The sequence below is a fragment of the Plecotus auritus genome (assembly GCF_963455305.1).
Source record: "Plecotus auritus genome assembly, chromosome: 5".
In the NCBI taxonomy this organism is placed as follows: domain Eukaryota; kingdom Metazoa; phylum Chordata; class Mammalia; order Chiroptera; family Vespertilionidae; genus Plecotus; species Plecotus auritus.
Window position 1 is genome coordinate 43,665,880 of NC_137776.1, and position 20,094 is coordinate 43,685,973.

General features: G+C 42.4%; 1 protein-coding gene across 2 annotated transcripts in view; it reads left to right on the top strand.

The window, feature by feature from the left end:
• PDE11A (phosphodiesterase 11A) overlaps positions 1 to 20,094 on the top strand; it is a 306,712-nt gene that overhangs the window by 282,212 nt on the left and 4,406 nt on the right. The gene's annotated exons all lie outside the window — the stretch shown is intronic.

Sequence of the window (20,094 nt, forward strand, 5' to 3'; positions counted from 1 at the left end):
TTCTCTCAGTCTACTTTGCTCTTTTTCCCACTATACAGCCCTGAGGAAGTGAAGGGTGATTCCATGTTGCCCAGCAATGCTCTACCTTGCTGAACCTCCCATCTACAAAATAAAACTCTAAATGCTTTAGTGGGAAGGATACAGGGATCAGGGTAGAGATTCCAGGGAGAGCAGTTCCTAGAGGACTGAATGGGCTAATGCACTCTGTTTAGCTGGTTGCTATAGAAACTTTCTCAGAAATACTTTATGTCAAGTTGTCCCTGATCTAACAACACGTTACCTGTCAAGGTGGGTGATGTTGCCAATTAATCATGGTGGAATGACCTCACTAGTTTATCTCTTCATCTTCCTGAGAATTTCATTAATATAATCAAGAAGAAATTTTTTAAAAGATAAAATTACCTTGGGCAATGGAAGAGGCTGGAAGAATTTGGAAAAGCCTGATAGGGTGTATAATGCCTTGAACAAAATGTTAGCACAAGTAAGACTGTTAGCTCTGCTGGTAAGGACTCAGGAAATAATAGCACAGCAGAGAAAATAGATACTGCCTTAGAGAATACCCAAATCACTGAGAGCAGACTGTTAGGAGAAATAAGGACCTCACATTCTCTTACTCCTGTCATGCTCTTCATGCTATTATTCACATGCAAACACATGTTTACCCAGATACACTAATGTGACCTGCTTTGGTCACTTAACATAAAGTTAATGACATGTTTCCACATTCCTAATATAATTTTCATGTTATCATTTGAAATGGCAGCCTAGTATTCCAATAAGTAGACTTGTCATCATTTATTCAGTCATTCCCTACTTTTTTTGTGCTAATAGAGATAATTTTGAAATGAACACCTTTGTTCAATATTTTATTGACTTACTTAATACTATTAATTGTGATTAGAAGTAAGTTGTATTTCTTTTTCTTTTTTTAAAAAAGGACTCTCAAGGACAATAGAATGTGAGAGGAGAGGAGATGTCCTCAAGTAGTGGAAGGTGTAAGGAAGTAACTTCCCAGAATGTGGGCAGGAGGGACCCCAGTGGGAAGTGAGCTGATCTGTCTTTCCGAAGGAAAGCCTGAGAGGCTCAGGACTCAGAGCAGCCAAGTAAGCCATGAGCTGGGGGGAGTATTAGTTTACTGGGGCTGCCTACCAAAGTACAGAGTAGCTTAAACCAACAGAAATCTATCCTCTCACAGTTCTAGAGGCTAGAAGTCTGAAATGAAGGCATGGCAGGGTTGGTCCCTTCTGAGGGCTATGAGAAGGAATCTGTTCCATGCCTCTCTCCTATCTTCTGGGGGTTGCCATCAATCCTTGACATTCTTTGGCCTACAGATACATCACTGCTTCTGTCTTCAGGTGTTCCTGCATCTTCACATGACCTTAAAAAAGCAGCAGCCATTGGACTTAAAGCGCAGTCTAAACCACTACGACTTTATCTTAACTTGATTACATCTCTGCAGAGCCTATTTCCAAATGAGGTCACATTCTCAGGTACCAGGTGTTAGGATTTAGGCATATCTTCTGGGAGGCAATTCGATCCACAACACTGAAGTTGAGGCATGAGCCTGGAGATAAAGGAAAGGTTGGAAGTTGGTAAATGTTTCAGGAATCTCTCTCAACCCAACCAGCCAAGTAAACAGCCTCTGCAACTATCGCCAAGTCAGGGGACCAGAGAGCTCCTCTCTCGCAGAACTCATTGGGAAAAATCCCATAGGCTGGCTCGACCCCCAAATACCCTCCTACGCTGCTCCCAGGACACCAACAGCCAGAGCAGAAAAGTGGGATTTCTCACTAGGAAAACAGACAGCCTCAGAGAAAAGACCTGCATGGACTTGCATTTGGGAGATGTTTTATCTCCCTCAGTGGAAGAGTCAGCTCCCTGCAGGATGCCCTTAAAATGAAGTTCATCCAGTCACAGCTTCTCCTATTCTCCCTCTCCACTTTACACCCTGCCTTGAATAAGTCTTTCTGTGTCTCGCACTTAAATATATGCAAACAGATAAGGGCTTTAGTATGTTTGAGGAAAGCCTACAATACGAAGGAATGGAAGCAAGTCAAAAACCGTGAAAGGGAAAGGAATCAGAACACACCGTAAAAACAAACAAAAAAGACAACTTCAAAAAACCTCATCAAAAAGATCAGACCAAATGCCTGTTGTTTTCCTTCTCTATTTTCAAGTTAGCATATCATGATTTTTCTCCCTCCTCCAGGTCCCCTATAACTAGAAGGCTTTCCTGACACTGTCTCCACAGCCAGTTGCTGCCACTCAGATCCTTGTCATCATACTCAGCAGCCCCTCCTCAGTCTCACCCCTCAATCCCATCGTCCACATTAACACTAGACGTAGCTCCCAAAAGCAAAGCTCACTGTAGGTTCTTCAGACCCTCCCTCCTTGCTCAGCTCCTCTCCCTCCTTCCTTTGTACCCTCTGCTCTTGTCAATGGCCATTTCTCAAATGGCTGCCCCACTAACATTCTACATCCTCGTGCCTTTACTTACAAGGTCTCTCTGCCAGGCCTACCTTCCCCTTTTCTCCCAGAAAATCCCATTCTAACTTTAGGAATCTGCTCAGATGTCAGGCTCTTGTAAAACCCTTCATTGCACCCAGGAGGTAGATATCCCAGCCTCTGGGACTCTGTATTTTCCCGTGATAGCACATTATACTGCTTTGCATTCATTATCTCTGTTACTCAGCCACACTAAGTGCCACAGCCAAGCTGGAGCAGTGATGTGTAAGTTGTTACCCAGCTGCTGGGAGACCCAGGCACTGCCTGGGCAACACAGCCAGTGTGGGAGTGACAGAAGCAGGAAAGAGTGACAGGGTTAGGAAGAGCCTGCCTTCCCTCGGCATCTTTCAGCGTGCCCCGAAATAACCTGCCATTTCTGAGTTGCCCTGTGGTGGGCATTAGCATTTCTGTTTTTATTTCACAGTTGAGAAACTAAGGAGGTTATACTTGCTGTGCAGAATGGCCCCAGTGAATCAGGGGGAGTTTCTGCATTGAACCGATGCCTCCTACAAACACAGGGAGGGCCAAACCATGGAACCATAAAATAATAGCAAAGCAGGGATTGTTCTCCAAACCCTTGACTTACTGTGTAAACCGTGACCTCAGTGCTATAGATTATCTGAACAGCTGGAAAATCTAAATAGGAAAGAATAAAGAGAGAAAGAGACAGAGGAAAAGAGAGCTAAGATGAGGCAGTAAAGGCTGAGTGTTTTTATAAGCTTCCTCTTTCAAATCTGCCCTCCACACCCATAAAACCTAAAGTCCATTATAAGTTTTCTTAAGGTGATCGGATCACCACTGCCTTGTAGGTTTGACTAAAGTAACCCTACTGTGCTACTTTTTTAAGGTCTCTGGCCTTTAAAAAGTGACTTTCTTCTTGGGACAAATGGAATTGGTGATAGTTAATATCGACCTTTCCAAGAGTCTGAATGAAGGGGGATGAAGGATGTGGAAATGCTTTAACATTCTGCATTAAATCCCTCCATACACGTAAGTCGTTATTATTGTCATAATGAATATGCCCTCTCAGCTTCAGTAGTCTCTGTTGTAAATTTGGATAAAAATAGCCAAAGTGCCTGTCTCACTGAGTTGTGATGAGTCTACAACAACAGCATTTCTTGAGCAGTTACTATGTGCCAGGCACGAGACTGACTTACCAGCACTATCTGATTTAATTCTCTTAGCAATATCAACTTATATACTATTCTTAACTGCCTTTTCAGATGTGAAAACTGAGGCTGCAGAGTTTCTGTAACCTGCCCAAGAATATACAGATATTAAGTGACACAACTTAGATTCTTTCTGCTGTCACATCTGGGCTCCTCGCCAGTTCGACCACCTGAGATGTGTGTGCAGGCATTCACATTATGTCAGTCTCAGGTGGTTATTGGGTCGCCTTAAACAGAAGCAACATGCTCTGGTTAATACTAACATGTTTAACTGGAAGCAAACTTGCTGAGGGAAGCAAAACCCTGAAAGGTCACTGTGACCTGACTTGATAGTGACAAAACTAGGTTTAGAACCAAGACGTTGGACTTGTATTTTCAAGTGTGTTCCAATATACCCAGCCATTACCCATAAAATTTGAAACATATTGTCTTAGAGTTTTGAAAGCAATCCAGAAGGGATGGGATTTAAAAAGGAAATTTACATTAGTGGTGGTGACACAGATGTCAAACAAGCAGAATGCAGATGGAGCCAGGGAGTTTGCTTTGAAGGACAGCATGGGGAACTGAGATGCCTCCACGAAAGGGAGCAATGGAATGAAAAGTCAGCAAACAAGGTAGTAAAGACAGCCCTGAAAGGGCCTGAGAAACTGAACAGAAACTCTGAAGGAAGATAAATGGATAATTTAAAAGCCATTCAGTTTTTAAGAAAGACAAAGAATAAGCTACATTGCATCAGAAAAGGCCTAGAAATGATGATGGATGGGGCCCTTCAAATGAGTGGTGAACACAACAGAATCACAGTTGCCTGCACAATTCCCAGCTGAGGGCAAATTTGAGCAACTAAATAAGGATATGAGACTGATACGGATTGAAGAGTTTTTCAAAATCTATTTAATGGCCAGGCAGGGGACATTGATCGCTTTTCAGAGGAAATGTTTAGGATCAATGAGGTAGTCGGCCTTTATTTGGGGATTGGTGACTGGGGGGCGGGGGGGGGGGGGGAAGGGGGGTTTTATACACAACATGGCAACAAACATTAAGGTACTAAAACAATTTTTGAATTATGGTGGTGAAGCCCTAAATTATTTTGATTTTTATGAAATGAGCCACTTCTCTTTTTTATCCTTGTACTTGTAAGCTTTCTTTAACTATTAATAATCAGATGACTTGTTACTTAATAATTCCAACACATGACCAGAGATTGCTAGTTCCTTTATCAAAAAGTTCATGTTAAACTTTTACATATAATATTTTATTGTAAATAGTTTATACACACCCAGTAAACAGTGTTCAAAAGGAACAAAAGCATTAGAGAAAAGTGTCCCCAGGTACTCAGTTCCTGTCCAACCACCAGTAACCAATTTCTTATGTATGTGTCTAAAGGTGGTCTCTATAAAAGCATAAATACAGTGTATTTTTACACTCTTTTAATACATAATGTTTATATACTTTGTTTTATAGAGTGTATCTATGTATTTATATACACTGAGCTCATATACATGTATCTATGTGTATACACATATATATGTATTGTACATATGTATATATGTATGTGTACATATATGTGAGCATAGTGTATATCCCACTCCATACCTTGTTTTTCACACTTAATCTATTTTTGAGATTATTGTTTTCAGTGTCCATAGCAGTTGTCTCATTCTTGTTGATAACTGTAGAGTATTAGATTTTATACATGAATAAAGTATTAACCAATAATTAATTTTTTAATTATTTAAGGACACTGATGATGTTTCTAATACTTTACTATCATGAACAATGTGCAATAAATATCATTGTAAATGCATCATCTTCACACTTTATTTGTAAGATTAATACCCAGAAGTGTAATTACTGGGCATTTGGCATGTGGACATTTGAAATTTTGATATATTACCAACTTTCCTTTGTGGAGTTTGAACAAATTTATATTCCCACCAGCAATATCTGAGCTGCCTATTTTTCCACATCCTTACTAATACAGTATGTCATTCAACTTCTTGAATTTTGTCCATAGGATAGGTGCAAAATCTTTCTCATCGTTTTCATTTGTATTTTCCATATCATAAATGAGTCTGATCACATTTTTAGTCTAGATATATTTACTGAGGAACTATTTGTATTTTTTTCTGTAAACTCTTCTCATTTTTGCTCATTTTCTGTTGGGCTGGTGGTCTTTTCTTACTGATTTGTAGGAGATCACTATATATTAAGAAATAGGCCTTAATCTGTAGCAAAGTGGCAAATGTTTTTCCCAAGTTGTCACTTATCTTTTTACTTTGTTTATGGTGTACAGAAATACATTGATTTTATGTTATCAAATTTGTGAATCCTTTCTTTATGGCTTCTGGATTTTATGTCATATATAGAATGACTTCCCCATCCCAAAATTATGTTTTTAAATCCTCAGAACTTCTTTTAGTATTTTATGGCTTCATTTTTATATTTCTAATCTGTAGTTCATCTGGCTTTGCTATATTTTTTTGGGTGTAAAGTGTGAAGTCAGAATCCAACTTTAGTTTTTTAGATTGTTACCCAGTTATCCTATTAGTTTTGGATAATCTTTTTTCTTGGTCACCTTTATCATATACTAATTCCCCTTAAATTTAATTCTATTTTTACTCTTTCTATTCTATTCTATTGATCTGCCTGCCTCACCATACTATTTTAATTAACATTGCTTTATAATATATTTTAATGATAAGCTTAGTTTTACCTTCCCATTACTCTCTCTGGGTATTGTTTATTTTTCCACATAAGCTTTAGAATTTAGTTCAAACACTAATCCAATGTGTGTTTTTATTGGGATAATTACTTAATTTTAAGTGGTCAGTGTTTGAAAGTTAAATTAATATAAAACTCCCCAACATTACATAGAAAATCTTGCTGATTAGGAAGTTTTTGTTTATAAAATTATAACGTTCCCATCCTTAAACGGTATTTCAGAAATGTAATTAAAAAGTATACAGGGTGTTAGTCCTACTGACCCCACACATGCGGGCATTTTCCATATCTTAGTCCTGTGGGGTGTTAGCAATGTAGAGAAGAACCACAATAACAAACCCTCTACCAGGTCTTAAAGTAGACAAATTGACCCCTTTCTGTGGACAAAGAGAAGGCCAGCTAATGATCCAACATCCTCCCCATATACCCAGTGGCATGTGTAAGATATTCCTTTCTTGTCTTTTATTCTTTCTCTCCAAAATCTCACTTTTTAAATTATATTGTAAAGTCAAGAAAAAGAAGGCTCTCTTACCATATGGAGAGAAACCACCAGAATCATAGAGGATTTTTGTCCCTAAGGATCTTTACCTAAGGACAGAGCATTTCTCATGGGTGCTTGAGGTCTGGCCCTTGGTAGGTCTGGAGCATTGGGTGCTGGACTTTATGGCTTCCCGTTTTGGATCTGAGCACTATTTAGTTCTGGGCATGAGGACCATTTTTAAACTCTCACAAGAAATGCTCAGTAATTATTGGATTTGCCTGGCACTAACTAAGCAATTCATTAGTGCAAATAATTAGTCTTTTGGCTCCTTGGGGACTTTCAAATACAGTCAGCCTCCCATATTCACAGGGTCCACATTTGCATATTTCACCAACTGGGGATTGAAAATATTCAGGAAAGCCAGTGGTTGAGCATTGACATATGAACCAGGAGGTCATGGTTTGATTCCCAGTCAGGGCATGTGCCCAGGTTGTGGCTCGATCCCCAGTATGGGGCATGCAGGAAGCAGCCAATCAATGATTCTCTCTCATAATTGATGTTTCTATCTCTCTCTCCCTCTCCCTCTCCCTCCCTCTCTAAAATCAATAAAAATATATTTTTTAAAAAAGAAAATATTCAGGGAAAAAAAGTTACGCTGTTGCTGACATGTACTACATAGGTAGGCCTATGATGTTTTCATCTGTACTGAACATGAAGAGACTTTCTTGTCATTATTCCCTAAACAATGCAGTACAGCAACTATTTATGTAGCACTTACATTATATCAGGTATTATAAAGTAATCCAGAGATGATTTAAAGTATACAGGAGGATGTATGTGGGTTATATGCCAATACTTTGTCATCTATATATACAAAAGCCTAAGCAACCATTATGATTGAACGACCGGCCGGTAGCTATGACACACACTGACCACTAGGGGGCAGGTGCTCAAGCAGGAGCAGCCCCCTGATGGTCAGTGCACTCCCACAGCCAACCTCCCATGGCTGGCCAACCTCCCGCGGTCCCTCCCCCCAGCTGGCCAACCTCCTGTGGTCCCTCCCCCTGGGTTGGGCCAGACAACCCCGATTGGCCCTGATCGCCAGCCAGGCTGAGGGACCCCACCTGTGCACGAATTGGTGCACCAGGCCTCTAGTTTTAGATAAGGCACTTGAGCATCTGCAGCTTTTATTACCCAGAGGGGGTCCTGGAACCAATCCCCTGCAGATACTAAGGGATGGTAGTTTAAGCTAAAAAATAGAAGAGCAAATGCTAATAGAGTCTTCTAGTATCTATTCTTAGAGGTCCCATAGAGGCACCCTACCCATTTTGTTTGGAGAACCCTAGGACTCAAGACACATAAGCAGTATAAAAAATATATCTATAGTAAACAACTCTGTGCAACTGAACAAACTAAATTTTAAATATGGCCCTTTTTACAATTGAACTTTGCAAAAATAATAGATTTTATCTAATTCTTTAAAATCTCAGATGCAGTTTTACCAGGTAGCATGCTGGTGTGTGGAGAGGTGGATTGTTACCATGTGGCTGTGTTTTACTTACATGTTCCAACCACCTCTTATATGAAACCCCATTCATCAAAGGCTGTGGCTTCTGGGTCAGCAGCCATTCCTTCCCAGTCAGCTGTTGCCTACCCAGCGAGCATGATTGATTAGCTACCAATCTGCTTCGAAAACCCAACCAACAGGATCACCTATGACAGGATCCTAGAGGGGCTCATTATAACAGAGGAGACAGTTCTCTTTGCTTCTATTTGCACTGGCTGTCTTTGAGCTTGCCTGTTATTTACTACTTAAAACCCTGGTTTTAGTTTCTCAAGGCAGGAGAGAGTAGATGTGTCACAAATAAAAGATTCACTGTCCAACACCTAATGTTTGGGAGGTGCTGTTTCTTCATTAACCAGAGGGGTCACATCCATCCTGTAAATTTGTCTTGAAACAGTGTCACAGACACTAGGACAAAAGAGTTGCCCACTGTCCCCACACCACAGTTAGGTGTGAGTCACCTGTCATTACCAACATCCCAGCTGAGATCTTTCATGTGAAGACACCATGAGCTTTGTACTCAGATGGGCCCGGACTGACATTCCAGATCTGCTGTACACTTGACCATGTAAACTTTGGCTCTTCTAACTTATTTTTCCCCATCTCAGTCTCCTCGTCTGTCAAAACAGGGCAAAGAAGACTTATGTCACAGCATTGTTGTGAGGTTAATCAGCTCACATCTGGAGAAGTCCTAGCATGGCACCGGGGACATGGGACACATTCAATACTCTGGTTAGTTCAAGATGTATCTCACTGTCGATCACAGTGAGTAAGCTGTGGCCCACAACAGATTTGGCCCACAGACTTACTTATTTAGTCAAATGCTGATTTTAAAATTGTAAAATGTCCAGTTTGCCATAGACCCCACCACTCCTAACTGTATCATGAAGTGTATTTCATTCATTAACTTTACTGGCCTGGCCCTGGAGACATCTGAATTTAAGACTTGTGCCCTATATTATGGAAATAACAATGCTATTAACCCAAGGGGACTAAAATCCCCGTCTCGTACATTCAGAATGTTAATGTCATCTATAAATATAATTTTCCACAAAGGAATACTTAAGCTTATAAATAAAATAAGCTAACAAAGCAACCTGAGAGGTCATGAAGGAAATGGAAAGGTAAAGACAAGAGGAAGAGAAAATCACTATAACACTTTGTTGCTTTTTCACTTTTACAGGCACTACCAATCTGCTTCAGACCCTGGAAGGAAAATGACCTCTCCCTAAGTTTTTACTAGCACTATAATTAGTCTTCAGGATATTAGACATCGATGCTGCAAACGTCGATGCTATAATTTGGCTGGACTATGCCCTTAGGATTCTGATTACAGATCTGAATCATTCTCTCGGTAGATTCTAATGAGCTTGCTTGCCTCATACTAAGCATTAGTAGCTCCGTAGCTTTATCATTTTTACTGCTACTTGGGTAACTGTCTCATATTATTTAGGTTTTAAGATCTCAAATATCACTAATAAAACAAAGTCCTGTCAACATTTTTTGACATTTGCAAAAATCTGATATAGCCAACCTGTTACTACTGAATAGTAACAAATCCACAGAGTAAATATCATATATACAAAAATAGTCTTCCCATCTGGAAAAATACTCTCACCCAATACAATAATCATGGAATAATATTGAACTCCCACTAAGGAGAAAATAACATCTAGTTGCTGTTTTTCCTTTCTGTCCGAGTTCTCTTGGTCCATAGAGAAAATCCAGGCTAAATGGATGCTGCCACCAGATCCTTTGAGTCCTCCTTTCTTGGAAGCCAGAATTCATAGGCCTGCTGACTTTGCTGCCAGAAGGAATTGGCATCCTCTCGGGGTATTTTCTGAGTCCCCATACCATGGTGGGCTAAGAATGAGCAACCTTTTAAAAAACTTTTAAAGAGTCTGGCAGACTCTGGAGGTTCAAGGAGAAGAGAGAGAACTGCTAGCTGGTCCCTGGCTCTCATTAACTTGGGGAACGAGGGCTGCTCAGCTGTTTATGCTGGGGACATTGAGACTCCCTCACATCAGCCACCAGTTCAAGTCTGGGGGGGTGGGGGATCAATCCCAAGTAATTCCTGGGGGTGACAGAACAATAAATGACAATAGTAAAAGACCCACTATTTGGAACCCAGAAACTCACTCAACTTAGTTTAAACAGAAATGGAATTTCTTTAGCTCAAGTAACTGGGGAGCTTTGAGGTACAGTGGGTTGGTGCCTTCTATGCATCAGGGGAGTCAAAGGCCAGCATAAGACACGTGTCCCCTCTCCCTGCCTCCAAGGTATGATTTGGCTTCACCCAACCAGGCTTTCCTCACATGTCTTGGCAGCTTTAAGATCACATGTTTATTACAGTAATTATTCACACCAAAAAATAAAATAAAAACAAAGAAAACTTCCTCTTCAGTAGTTCCATGTAAAACCTAGAGAGAGCTCCGATTGCCTCAGCTTGATGCCTATCCCCATCCTTCCACCAATCCCTGGGGCACGCCTGTTGGTCGACCCTGAATTATGTGCCTACTCAGAGCACATGGAATGATTCTGGTGTAGCTTCTGCTGACTACTACAGTCCACTTATAACCCATTGCCCAAAACACATTAACGTATAACTCCCCAAGGCAGGGAATTTGTTCAAGAATCAAAATGCCTAGAATCATCTGACACCTGCACAGGAGACCTACAACATAGCATTGATTCTCTCAATTGGGAATTGCATGCAGCTGCTAGTGACAGAGATCTGAAATCACAAGAGCTTAAACAAAAGAGAAATTTGTTTTTCTCTCCGTGATAAATAATAACCCAGAGAAGTCAAATTGAGGTTGCTATGATATGGCAGTTCCATAGCCATCAGAAACCCAGTCCCTGCTACGCAAGGGTGCCTCATAATTACAAGATGGCCACTGTAGCTCCAGCCATCATGTTAATATTCCAGCAGTGAGAAAGAAAGAGAGGCAAGGGCAAAGGATGCACCTCCAAGCTGCATAAACTCCCATTTAAGAGTTGTCTCAGAAGTTCCTCCTTATGAATTCTGCCTCTACCTCCCTGGCCATTCCGAAGCTCAAGGAAGGCCAAATTCATACTGGGAAGGCAAAATAACAATCTCTGTTAGAGATATCACAGCCTTGATGGAGTAAATGACTCTGTCCCCAAATGGGACAGAAGTCATAAGGCTAGAGCCCTTTATACTCCACTGCATTCTAGCCTATAAAGAACCCAATAGTGCACAATGCCTAGCATGTTATATGTGTAACATATGTAAATGATTATTCATTTTCTGACTTTAGCAATTACACACTAAAGACTTATTTTAAAGCCGGGTTCTTTAATGTGAATGTTTAAAAATATTTATCCAAAGAAGTCTTGGTTTGCTTCTGTGTTCACCATTAGTGTTTGATTGTTTGTTTTTCAAAGCAAGTTTTAAAAACTGCTGGAAGCCTCCTATGGTAGTTAATACATTATCTTAAGCAATTGAATGCAAATTAATTTTTATACAACCTTGAGTTTCAAAGGCCATTGAACTGAGGAGGGAAGAAGTGAAGTATAGGAGGAATCTGTTTGCTGCTTCCCATCTGGGCCCCACAGCCAGCTCCATCTGCTCTCACATGTAGTAACTAGCACTTAGGCTAGTCCCCTGCCAAACACACCATGTGGAGTTTAGCTTATTTTTTTTCACTCAGGAAAATGTTACAATACATAGAAAGATTTTAGAAAACTTGGTGGGATTATTTTTGGCATTTCTAAACTCTGTGTTTTGAATATGGTGGATTGTGTGTTGTTTTTTTTAATTGATTTCAAAGAAAGGAAGGGAGAGGAAGAGAGAGTTAGAAAGATCAATTATGAGAATGAACTATGGATTGCCTCCTACTGGGGACTGAGCCCACAACCCGGGCATATGCTCTGACCTGGAATCGAACCATGACCTCTTGACTCATGGTTCATCGCTCAACCACTGAGCAACACAGGCTAAACTCTGTTTGGTACCATAATCCAAATTTCCATCGGGTTTTATGGTTTATTTCTTCTTTTGTTTGGTTTCTGAATTTAGTTCTCTGTTAATACTACAATTCTTTTTTGGTAGGGTCTTATAGCACGTTTGTGTCCCATGGGAGCCACTGAAAGGTTCAGGGTAAGGAGTGGCGAGGTTGGACGTGTGATTTGGAGTGACCATTCAAGGGTGGCCACAAGTGGAGAGTGGACTGGACAGGAACAAGGGGAAGCAGGGGCCCAGTGAGGAGGCTGCAGCAGGTTTAAAGCAGCTGAAGAGATGATGGTAGTCTGAGCTAAGGTTGTAGAAATGGCAATAGACTGTCACAAAAGACACATTGGAAGTAGGATTGACAAAACTTGGTGATATTTTGGGTGTGGGAGGAAAGGGAGATGTCATGGGTGACCCATAGATTTCTGGGTGGGCGGTTGGTGGAGATGAGAATGCTCAGTTCCCTGAGAGAGTAAACGTAAGAGCAGAGAAGGGTTTGGGGGAAGGTGACGAGTTCAGTTTTGGGCAATCAGTTCACTTTCTGGCCTTTACAACAAAATGGAAGGGTAGGTTGGCAAACGTGATTCTTAGCCAACTGCATTGTTGCAGCCTGGATATGAAATTCAGAAATATGTTAGATTAAATCATGAATAATCTCAGCCTTTGGGAACCAAGAAGGATTAGCAGCTGAACAGTTCACAAGTTAAAGTTTGGATTTGCTCCCAGAACTGGACACTTCTCTCTGAAGTCACTTACCTGAAGCGGAGGCCTCCTTTGTTTCTCAGAGGTGCCCTTTGCACATGCAACCGGCCAGTCATGTGGAGTCAAAAGCGTTTTGGAGCCTGCTGCCACTTGCATGCTCTTTTGCCCCTCCTCTTGAAGGTCTGAGCAGAGAGGACACCAGTTGGTCATATCCTAACAATGATTTTCCTTTTGTTTTTTAAGTTTTTATATGTTTTAGTTGATTTTTTAGAGAGAAAGGAAGAGGGAGAGAAGATAGAAACATGGATCTGCTGCCTCTTGCACACCCCCTACTGGGGACCGAGCCCAGAACCTGGGCATAGGCCTTGACTGGGAATCCAACCAGCAACCTCTTGGTGCATGGGACAATGCTCAATCCACTGAGCCACACCAGCCGGGCTGTTTTTCCATTACAAAACACCAACCCCTAAGTGGGCTTTTTGACATTTTCACTTAGAAAGTAAATAGTACAGTAGTAAAATGATCATCTCTTCATAACAGGAATATTGCCTCAAACAGATATTTGAGAAGGGCTCCAAAGTCTGTTTTTATATTTTACTAGGGTCCCGGTGCATGAAGATTCGTACATGGGGGGACGGGGGGGACGGTCCCTCAGCCCAACCTGCACCCTCTCCAATCTGGGAGCCCTCAGGGGAGCCCTCTCCAATCCAGGAGTTTCTGTCTGTCTTTGCAATCATATGAGCGAATTGTCTGAGACCCCAACCCAGTTTGGTTTGTTGCTCACAGAATAATAGAGGCATTTTTTTTCTTTGTTTCATTGGTGGATATTTCCTGGAAGTTTTAGGATATCTTCCCTTTAATTTTTCCTAGACACTCTGATTTTACTTATGTCTCTCACCTTTGCTTTCCCTCCATCCCCCACTGCAACAGTAACTTGCTCCAGGCTCACTTTGCTCTAGTGTCTAGGTCACAGGGGTCTTCAAACTTTTTAAACAGGGGGCCAGTTCACTGTCCCTCAGACCGTTGGAGGGCCGGACTATAGTTTAAAAAAAAAACTATGAACAAATTCCTATGCGCACTGCAGGCCCGGGACGAGTTGGCTGCTAAGCAGGACAGGCAGTGGCACCCGGCGGGCCAGATAAATGTCCTCGGCGGGCCGCATGTGGCCCACAGGCCATAGTTTGAGGACCCCTGGTCTAGGAGATTTGTCTGCCACCAGAACTATGATTCCAGCATTCCTGGTGTTCTCTGTGCTCTGGGCTTCCGCTTCCGGTCCTGGGGCTGCCACCAGAACTACTATTCCCAGAACTCCTGGTGCTCCCCACACTCTTGGTTTTCCCTTCCTGCTCTGTTTCTGTCCCACAGCCTCCCGCTCTGCCAAGTCCTCCAAGCCGCCAGCTCTCCCTCTCTGCTCTCCATCTGGTGGCTTGGGGAGCCAAGTTCCCCAAGCTGCTCCACTCTCTGCTGGCTCTCCTGCTCTGCTCTCTGCCCGGCGGCTTGAGGGGAGCAACCGAGGGAGCCACGCCCCCCCCCCAAGCCACCAGCTATCCCACTCTGCTCTCCGCCTGGTGCCTGTGTATGCAAATTAACCGGCCATCTTTCTAATTTGAATACTCGCTCCTGATTGGCTGGTTGGCGTTGCAGAGGTACGGTCAATTTGCATGTTTCTCTTTTATTATACAGGATTAAAAAAATATTTTAGAAACATCAATGATGAGAGAGATTCATTGATTAACTGTCTTCTGCACCCACCCACCCCCCCCCCCACTGGGGATTGAGCCCACAACCCGGGCATGTGCCCTTGACAGGAATCAAACCCAGGACCCTTCAGTCCTCAGACGGAGACTCTATCCACTGAGCCAAAGCAGCTAGGGCCTCTTAGTTTCTGATTATTTCTCTTGGGTAAGGTAGGAATGGGGGAAAGCAGAAAAATACTAAGTCTTATTGTCAGCACTCTGGAAATATATAATTCAATAATAGGACATGAAAACCATCTTTTTTCTTTGGCCTTAAAATAAATAAATAAATAAATGGCCAACTCAGACGAATTCCTCCACCTTTTTAAAAGGTCTTAATGACATAGTTGGACATTACTGGGTTTCAAGATAAAGCTGTTTTTCATATGGTGGGGTTCCTCTGTGCCCCCTTCCAACAGCAGAGAATGGGAGTAGTAACTCGCTCTAAGAGCATGGCTCTCTCTTTGCTTGTTCCCTTGTCCCACATCTGCCCATCTATCCAGCACTTGAATTCCAAAAAGTGATGGTGGGCACTTATGGGACTAGTGATAGTAGATGTGGATCATGATGGCAGAGGAAAAGCAAGACCAGAATCTGACTCAGAGCAGCTTGGTGCACTGATACCGTAAAAACAAGGCCTCAGGAATAATGGTAATAAGAGAGAATTCTCTGTTCATTTCCCAAGGGGATCATTCTGGGTTTGTTTTTGCAGCAGGATTTTGTAACAGGTCAGAAGGTCCTGACCCCGCTCTCCACCAGCAGCAGCTGTCCTGGCCTTACCCCTTCTTCCTGCCACCACGGTGGGTGGGTTAGAGGCGGGGCTGTCACTGTGCTAGGAGCTAGAGATAAGAAGAAGAAAGACCTTGTTTCCACTCTCCCTGGGAACTCTCGGGATAGTACCCAAGATGGTTTAACACCAATAATGCGAGACTGCCACTGCCGGCCATGATTCACAACAGGTGCCGAAAGAAGGAGAAATGCATGAAAGTTTTCAGACAGTGGACAACAGGCAGCACAATACAGTGATGCCTGAGAGAGCGGAACAAGTGAGGTGAGCCCTACAACCGTCCCAGCTTCCTACCTGCAGAGAGTTTCTAGGCTGCAGCACAGAGAGGGCACCCCAGGCCGAGCCCAGGGTCTCACTGTGGAGGCGGAGCCCGGAGTCTGGGAGGCCCAGGAGATCCGAGCTCCCAGGGAAGAGCACCAGAGAAGGGAGTGGCAGGAGAGAGAGCTGAGGTCTGTGGAGGGGCCTTGGGTCCTCAGTGCTGTTCGCCACGTGCAGGTGAGGAAACTACTGAGTCTGGGGAGAGAACCAGCAAAAAGCAGCAAATAGAACAATCCTCGGAGCTGACACAGGCTGGGGAAAGCCCATGTTCCCACCAAACGGACTATTACAGAAATCCTTGAAATATATGAGGTACTTGGTATAGATCTCAGAAAATTACTGTCTCCGATAATGGGGCCCAAATTAGTCCTAGGTTAAAGGCTGCTCTGGACCCACCTAGCAATGCTTAAAAGCAAGCCCGAAAAGGATCAAATTATTTCCAGGTAACCTAACTGCATTCCAGAACAAAACTGAAAAATGTTTAAAGAAATTGCTTAAAAATTAGAAAACCCAGCACTCAACAACATAAAATTTCCAGTGTCTGATATCCAATAAAAAATCACCAGGCATGCAAAGAAGCAAGAAAATTAGACCTATAATAATGAGAAAAATCAATCAATTACAGGCTCAGAAGTGATACAGATCATAGAATTAACAGAAAGGACATTAAGACATTTATTATATTTTATATGCTCAAGTGGGTAGGGGAAGGATTGGGCATGACAAACAGAATCATGGAACGTTTTAGAAAAAAGAACCAAATCAAATTTCTATAAATGAAAAATACAACTTTTGAGAGGAAAACTACAGTAGAAGGAACTCATATCAGAGTAGGCTCTGCAGAAGAGAAACTCAGTGGCATAGCAATGGAATATTGGAATGTGGGCCCTCCCCTCCCTATATCCTGCAGTTCTAACTTCTACCCAGCACATTAGTTCTCACTCAGGCATTATAATACTGTGGCTCCACAAAGTTTTGATTTCACTCCCTCTCTGAAAGAAAATGGTGAGGGAATCAATTAAATCATACATATATACATATGTAATAAATATAATGTATTACACATATACATTATATACATCTACATATATACATTATGTACATCTACATGTATGATGTGTATATATGTATATATGCTTACATATGCATAAAATGTTTCTGAGGGATACCCAAGTTGCCTCTAAAAAAGAATCTAGGTGTTTGGGGCAGGGAATGAAGGAAATTTTACACTGTACCTCTTGTACCCTTCGTGTCCACTGGACTATGTGAATATATTACTTATTCAAAACAGTAAAATATGGAATAAACTGTACATGATGGTCACAGTGGACTCAACAATGGGGTGTGCATTGAATCAGGAAGGAAGTGGGGTTCCTAAGCCACCTGGATGACTGGATGCCTAAGGTTGTGTCCCTTCGAGCGCGTGTCCAAGGCCCTGCCTGTGGTGGGCCAGGAGGGAGCTTAGAGCCCCAGTGATATCCACACAGTTGCCCCCAGGATGCAGCACATGCCAAGTTGGGTTGTTGGGTCAGATCCAACCCTACCCTACAGTTGAGGCGGCACATGAGCCATCAGTCCTACATTGCCTAAGTAGCTTCTGGTTTAAGGGGCAAGCACCCCAAGGACTGAAACCATTAGGAAGAAGTTACGGGGACATAGATTTCAGCTCAATGTAAGGAACAGCACTCTAAAATCAAAACCAAAAGTAAACTGAATGCCCCTGGGAAGTAGTGAGTTTACTGCCTCTGGACATGAATAAAAACTGAAAATCCACGCCACAGGGATGCCACAGAGGAGACTCAGCAGCCCCGGGCTGATGGCACAGAGCATAGGTACCTTCGAGTCCCTCTGTGTATGAGCAGACAGGCAAGAAGTGGTTTCTCTCTTTTTCCCTGAGTGAACAGCAAGTCAAGACAGATCCTAGAGGCATTCGCACAGAACTCATCTGGTGGCACTTGCTGATGAGAAGTTTTTAGGAATACCCATGCCTTCCTAAATACTGGGAGCAATTCTCCTCCCGATAGACCTTGGAACTTAGGTGTGTGGGTCATCCCTTACTTTCCTAATATTCTAATAGTTCTGTATTCTCTCAGTTAACTGCATTTGTGTAACACATTTGTAGTGTGTGCGGGAGTAATTCTTCAGGATTGTATTTTCTCTACCTTTGCCTAGAACCAGCACCTGCCAGAGAAAATGATAGTCTAGAATGTCAATTCTGCGTTTAAGGACAATACAGCAGAGAGAAGCAATTCTGAGAAATATGTACTCCCCCAAAAGATGTTTTTCAACATAAAGGAAGCAAGACGGAGAACAAAGAACTAGATAAAAGCAAGAAACCTCTTTTGAGGACTAAGCCAAACAAACTTAAATGGTTTAAGGAATAAATCGGTGGAGTAATTCGAATCATGGGCAGGTGCTATGAATGTAATTTAGTAAAATGCTCGGGAACCTGCCAAAGCAGAGAAAAATGTGTTGCTTTTGAGATCATTTCCCAGCAGCTTCATAAAAGAAAACTGATTACTGGAATTTAATAAGTAAAACAGAGCCAGAAATACAGTAATCAAATGAGTTTTTAATTACATTTCAGACAGAAAAAAAAATCCAATTTGTGCTCCTGGGATTAAAAAAAATAGTTCTAGAGAAATGCTTTTGTAACAGGAAAATAACATAAACACTAATTTTCATAGGAATTACAGTAGTCAGTTTAATTAAAAGGCCTGAGCAGAGTGAAGAGGAGCCGGTGCCAACTATGCTAAATGAAACCTTGGCCCTGATTGCTCCCTCACTCGGCTGCCTAAACAGAAACACTGTGCGTCGAGCAGGAACAGTCACCTGCATGTTTTTCCTGGACCTAGCTGGGATGTTGATCGCTGCCTGAGTTATATGTGGCTGTTTTATTTTTGTATGGAATAACCAACACATCTGGTTTACAATTAGATGTTGCTCTAGCAGTTTGGCTCAATGGTTGGAGCATTGGCCCTCGGACTGAGGGGACCCAGTTCGATTCTGGTCAAGGGCACGTACCTGGGTTGCAGGCTCAATCCCTGGCCCAGGTCAGGGTGCGTGGGGGAGACAACCAATCGATGTGTCTCTCTCACATTGATGTTTCTCTCTGTCTCTCCCCCTCCCTTCCACTTTCTCTAAAAATCAATGGAAAAAAAATATATCCTCAGTTGAAGATTAACAACAACATAAAATTTAGGTGCTGTTGCTTGGTGTGGTAAGTATCACTTTAAGGGAGAGAATATGCTCTGTGTAAGGGACATGGATGTGAAAGAACATCATCTCAGCCAAGTTGGCATGCTTACGGCTCAGAGGGATACCAGTTATTTCTGGGCGTTTCAACCCTCACCTACTTACTTTACATCCAGTTACATTTTACCTGTGGTCCTATCACTTGCTGGAGAGGGAGGGGGAGGGGATAAACAGGTGGCTGCAGCCAGGCTTAGGGAAGAGAGCTCTTCCTCCTGGGAGGACTTTGCTCTTGGCCGCCCCCTAGCCACCGGTCAAGCTGGGAGAAAGCTTTTCAGGAGGTGTGCTTCCCGGTGGTTTGTTTCCCTTGTGGTGCACGGGGCAGGCACACCTGCAAGGTGTCTCCACGCCCCTGGGGATCTCATCTGTGGCCACAGAACACAGACCGAGGCATAAAGAGGAAACGGGAAGTGTTACCTTTCCATGAGCTAACACCCCACAGCTCCACTATCCTTGTTCCACTTCAGGGGTGATCCAAGTTTTGTGAGGCCAAAAGTTTATACCATTGGGGAGTAGAGGACTTAAAAAAACCCCACACATAGTTAAGTAAAAAGGCAATATTTAGAAGGGTCTCCTACAAGTAGGACCCTAAATCCTAACCTTCATTAGCCTCATGGGTCAGTCACCACATCCTACATTTCCTCTTCCCTCATCTCTCCTACATCCCTTTATCCCTCTCCCCCTCCCCTTCTTCTTTTCCCTCAAGTCTATTTCCATACATGTTCTCCCAGTGATCTGTACCATTGGCACAGTTCCTTGCTTTAAAAATGAGAACCTCCTCTTGTTTCAAGATTTTACCTGGCCTCTTATTCAGGTAAGTCCACCTGGAGTCATCTCCGGTGGAGAAAACGGCAAGTTTATTTTTGTAAAAACTTAAGTTCATGGT